This window comes from Coffea eugenioides, unplaced genomic scaffold, assembly GCF_003713205.1.
Source record: "Coffea eugenioides isolate CCC68of unplaced genomic scaffold, Ceug_1.0 ScVebR1_1840;HRSCAF=2767, whole genome shotgun sequence".
Classification (NCBI taxonomy): domain Eukaryota; kingdom Viridiplantae; phylum Streptophyta; class Magnoliopsida; order Gentianales; family Rubiaceae; genus Coffea; species Coffea eugenioides.
In genome coordinates, this window is record NW_020862272.1 from 4,022 (window position 1) to 9,257 (window position 5,236).

General features: G+C 36.8%; 1 long non-coding RNA gene across 1 annotated transcript; it reads right to left on the reverse strand.

The window, feature by feature from the left end:
• Window positions 1-609: 609 nt before the first annotated feature.
• On the reverse strand, window positions 610-3,270 carry LOC113755905. Its single transcript, XR_003465784.1, has 3 exons — window positions 3,238-3,270; window positions 1,554-1,631; window positions 610-807 (listed from the first exon to the last, which is right to left on the reverse strand). It is a non-coding gene; the product is annotated as an uncharacterized LOC113755905 (long non-coding RNA).
• Window positions 3,271-5,236: the final 1,966 nt, after the last annotated feature.

Here is a 5,236-nt window from a genome sequence, read left to right on the forward strand (position 1 = left end):
CATTTTTCCTTTAGAATTTCAAAGCATAATTTCTCTAGGAGGTAAATGAGCAGGAAAATGCATTTTATACCTTTGAAACTCTTTCATCTGGGTTCACAATCACGATACATGGAGTTTGACCATCAAATCTCGGTCTCTTATCTGCTTTATCCAGCACTAATAATTGTCTCACTTCTTTCCACACTTACAAGTATAACAATAATTCAAATTCGTCCAATCTTTCACTACTAATCTCTCATCCCATATTTTCCTTCAATATAACATCAGCTAATTCCTCAATTTTTATTTCTACAAGTCCCAAGTAAGAAACTCTCAAGTAACCAATTTCTTTAACCCGTAGGATACAATAGACCCTCTAGTTCACATAATATTCAAATTAATCCCACAGTCAGGCATCCTAAATTTTAAGCCTAGGATACACTATAAGATCTAAAGCCTATGCTCTGATACCAACTGTGACGCCCCCACTTCTCCCTAAGGCGAACCAAAGGGTATCCGCGGGACGCCTGCCTAGCTCTCGCCAGGACTCAAGCAATTCCATTCAAACTTATTACCGGACCACACAAAACGGTTAATAACTTAGATACAAGAGATGCGGAAGCGTTCAAATTTAATAAAAGTCATCCGTTATCCAACCCGCACATCGGGTGTTCAACAACCATTATAAATTCCAAATATACATCATGCCCCAAGAGTTACATTCGGATTCCAAAATACAATCCAAAAGCCAAAACATAGTCAAAAGTAATAGAAACCCTAAACAAAACGTATCAGGAAGGTTTCTTCAATACCTCGCCAAGTTCAATCCTGTTAAGGAAAACAAATCTACAGGGTGAGCAAAACGCTCGTGAGGCCAAGAACACACATGCAACCACATAGTTCAGATAACAAGCCCAATAACAATTCAGGTATTATCTTGCAAGTAATTAATAACACCAATAAACTGTAACCAGAAACAATTCAAGGATATAGAAGCTCTCAGGAGCTAAGTTCCACATTTGCCGACACCGTTTATATATCTTTCCGTGATGACTCTCCGTCAACCGGATTGATATTTTCATATCCGTAGTTCACCACTTACTTCCCATCCGTCCACCATACACCACTTCGGGCCCGCACTACATTTATAAGGCGATACTATACGAGTATGCCAAGCGAGATCTCTCAATAGATCAAGCTTATCATTTAAGTCTCATGGCTCACCGAGGTTCCCGACCAAGCCCATGCCGGCTCGAGTTCCAAGGTCGGCCTATGAGTTTGGGCGTCCCCCATTTGTCATGTAAATGTCGAGGAGATTCACTCCATCGACGTATGCAATCATAGCATACCATTTCATGTATTCAAGCATTTGATAGGTTTAAGCAGACATTTCAAGTCATGTAAACCAAGCAAATCATGTTAAGCATGAGTCATTCGTTTCAAATGAGAACGAGTGCGATCAAGTACACACTCGACTCCATTTTGTCAAAATCAGTTAAGCTAAGCATGAAATCAGGTGAATCAAGCATGAATCAAGACTTTAGGGTTCAAATAGGCATACACTTGACACTCACCAAGTTATGCAAGCAAGTAAATTGGAGGAAGAGTTCAAACTTCCACAGTAGGGTCCTCTTGGAGGTCCTCGTGCGTGCCTGAGCAAATAATAGTGAATTATCACCCATATCCCAAATATCGAGGAATAATTCATTCACTAGTATTACTCTAGGAAATTCCGTGAAAATGAACCTCAATTACTCGTAAATCGAGGTTCGAGAGAGGTTTAATAACATTCAACAATATTTAAGTCTTTATCTAGGAAATCGGGGATAAAACGTTTAGATAATATCAAAAGAATAAAGAGTTCTTGAAAAACTCTATTTCCTTGAAAGTTGGAAAATTTTCAGTTTTGTTATGAATCTTTGAAAAATCGTAACTCACTCGGCATAAGTCGAGAATTAGAAAACTTTATACCGTTGAAAACCTCTTAGAAAGTACTGCAAGTTCCTAGAAGACATTTTTCCATGAATCGAAGTGGAAAATGCTCAAAAATGAGCCTAAAGTTGCTGTTCCAAATCACCCAGGATTGAGCCGGGATTGGTTTTTCGCTAACTTTGAAAATTCGGCAGAATTCACTCGTTGTAAACCAGCCCTTGAAATTTATAGATCAATTAGAGGTACAAGTAAGGTTTAGGTCAGAACAAACGGATCAAGAATCGGAGTTTCGAACACCAAGATATAGTAGCTCAAAGTTGGGAAAAATTCAAGACTGTTACAAAATTTCCAGATTTGGTTCCAACTTTGGACCTTTAGTTAAGTGCCGAAACGGACTTGGATTGACACCAAATTTTGCAGTATAATACTTCCATATGAAGGTTATCTCTCTATCAAATTTCACGAAAAAATACCCTCGGGAGGGGGGTCATTCAATCAACCAAAATTTGGAAAAATTCTTAAGGCAATCTGTCCAAATCTAAGATTTTCAAAACGAGCAGTCGCCGTATTTTGATCATAACTCTCTCAATTTAACTCGGAATTGGGAATGGTTGATAGTGTTAGAAAATAAATTCATAGGGCTACAACTTCGCAGAAGAAATCGTTTCAAGTTTCAGCATGCAACTGGTTCAAAATCAAGGCTCAAGTTGCAGCATTATCAAATCATTTCGGCAGAACGGAGAAACAGGACAGCCGACTTCAGATGAATGGTGTGGCTCACACACATAAAACCAGGACGTGCATTATACACCGATAAAAACATGGAAACGTCTAGTTTCAAATGCCGCTAACGGCACCTGATTTCGACGTCGGAGTACGGAGTTATGGATGAAATACAACCACTGGTCTGGATTACGGCGAAACCGTTTTCCAGTTTACTAGTTTTTGAAATAAATTCGTTTGAGCAACCAAAACTCAATATTTTTCAACGAAATTTTGTACACAACTTCTACAACATGTAAACTACACAATCAAGCCATTAAATCCTCAATTTCTGCAATAAAATGACCGAACAGAGCAGGGGCAAAATGGTCAAGTTTGGCCCTTGCTCTCTACGTGAGTTTCCTGCAGTTTTTCTTCAACGAAACACTAACTTAAACACTAATCCGTCATCATAAACTTCATCAAGCACAGAATCAGCAACAACCCAAGAGTGGGAATTCATAGAGCCCACTTTTTCCAACAATACAAGCTACTAAAGTAAAGATTCCAACTCAAATGCGTAAATCAAACACCATAAACAAGTTTAAGAAGTTAGATGGCTACCTACTTTGATGGCTGTTCAAATCAGAAAATTTCGGTCCCTATGAAGCCTGAAGACAGTCGTGAAACTCCTCCCTTTTCCAGCCTAAGTTGTTGTCCAAGTGAAAAGCTAAACGAATGTGAAGTTTGGTGAGAATCTATGGAAGTTTTGGTAGGAATTTGGTTGAGTTTTAGAAGAAAAGAAATGGTGACTTTGGTTGTTCCTTTGCTGCAGTCTAGCCGGCCATTGTAGCAGAGAAAAGGAAATGAATTTCGGCTCTGTAGCCTTTGCGTACAAAAGACGCTTGACGTCAAATCCTTTGATACGTCAAATCAATTTTTAACTAGTACCCTACGCGCGCGTTTTGTATCCGATTTCTCTTACGTTTGTTGCACTAGTGCACTAAACCTCTAGGGCCCTTACATTCATATAAATACTATTCATTCTTAATTGTCCCAAAATAATGGTCCAAAGTCCCTCAATTAAGCGCGCACGTGAAAACACGTATTTCTAATTTAGGCGTAATAAAAATTAAAACCTTTGAAAAATTCTTATAACGATCGTACCACTAGTTATTACTTGTGTGTTTAAATCTAAAATTGTCTATTTTAGGTCCATTGTATAGGTCTTAAATTTTTAGCTTATTGTAATCCCAATTGGCTAAAGTGTTTGGACACGTTTTCACCTTTTCACTAAACAAGCTTATAAGAAAATAATTTTTGAAACGAGACACTTTAAAAAAATATAACGAAGCTATAAAACAATGTACTTAGGTCTAATAGGCTAGAAAATATTATTCGTGGCAAAAATCCAAATAAATAATTATTTTAGCCAAAATTAGGGATTTTAAAATAATGGAATTTTACGAGTACTCACGTGAATTGAGTATAAATTCCTCCATTAACCTTTCTTAATCTATTATTGATCGTTCTTAATTCTCCAATATTAATACACTCCCGATTCAAGTATAGCCTAGAAAAACGTGTACCCGTCATTCCGGACTAAACAAATTTTCGAAAAGCGAATTTTTCAACAAAACGCTTTAAAAATATACAGAGGTGTCATTCCATATAAATGGATTTAAAATGGTCGAAATAAATAATTCGAAAAAAATGAGTGAATAATCATTTAAATATTCCAGTAATATTCTATAAAAAAAAATAAGAAAATTTTCGGGTCCTCACATCCTCCCCTTCTTGAAAGGAATTTCGTCCTCGAAATTCATATTTAGAACAATATCATTTCCTTCATGGTTAAGCCTATCAGATCAATCATTGACTTACATTTTCCAACTCACTCCAAATCATGAGTTGATTACTTTCTTCCGGGAAATTTTAACTTTCAGAAGGCATATACAATTACCTCATCATATATTATTAATATATATTCTAACCCATCCTTTGAACCATCTGTATAAATCACAAAATCACCTCATCCGCTCGGTAAAGCCAACACAAGTGCACTGATTAAACGATTTTCACCTTCAAATTCTTCCTCACATTTAGAATCTCAAATAACTTGCCAAGTCTCGTATCCTTAGAAGCCCCTGATCAAACCAAGGAAATATTCGACTACCTCTAAGAACTCCAAATTTCGGTAGGATTTTCTAGTCATTTCCTCTTAAACAGCTTCCACTTAAGCTGAGTTAACAACAATTTCTTCCTTAGATATTATATAACTTAGAAAGGCTATTTCTTCCCATTGAACTCACATTTATTGGACTTAACAAAAGTTAGCGTTCTCTCGGGGTTTGTAAAACTACCATCAGGTATTTTTTTCATGATCTTCTCAAACTTTAGGGTATATCAATACATCATCAATAAATGCCATCATAGATTAATCCTATTACGATTTAAAACCTTGATGCATTAATGCAATAATTGCTGCTAATACATTAGTCAACCCAATTGGCATAACTGAAAATTCAAGCATCCCCATCTTGAATTGGAAGTGGTTAAGCACATCAGTTTCTAGGATTCCCGGTTGGTAGTAACTCTACTTTAAATCTCTTATTCGCTGCTC